The following is a 409-nucleotide window of genomic DNA, read 5'->3' on the forward strand; positions in this document are numbered from 1 at the left end:
TAGTAAGGCAGCAAGGCTCAGTTAAATACTTTAAACAACTTCTGATTTAAGCAAAATAGTGAGAGTTTTAAAACAAATAATAAAAGCAACAAACAATTTGAGCCTTGATCTCACTAGGTGGGGTTGGCGACATGGATCGAACGGAATATAGAAAGGACATGATCTGGTTATTAGCCCCCAGCAAGCTCAAGGAGAGGACGAACTTGGAGCTTGTTACGAAGTAGAACAACACGATCCTTTGCCAACGGTTTGGTGAAAATATCAGCCAACTGGTCCACAGAAGAGACATGACATATGTTTAGAGCACCAACTTCAACTTGCTAATGTATAAAATGAAAATCCAAGGCAATATGTTTTGACTTTGTACGGATGAGAGGATTCTTACTCAAGAAAATTGCACCGACATTGT

This window comes from Lupinus angustifolius, chromosome LG13 (assembly GCF_001865875.1).
Source record: "Lupinus angustifolius cultivar Tanjil chromosome LG13, LupAngTanjil_v1.0, whole genome shotgun sequence".
NCBI classification, from domain to species: domain Eukaryota; kingdom Viridiplantae; phylum Streptophyta; class Magnoliopsida; order Fabales; family Fabaceae; genus Lupinus; species Lupinus angustifolius.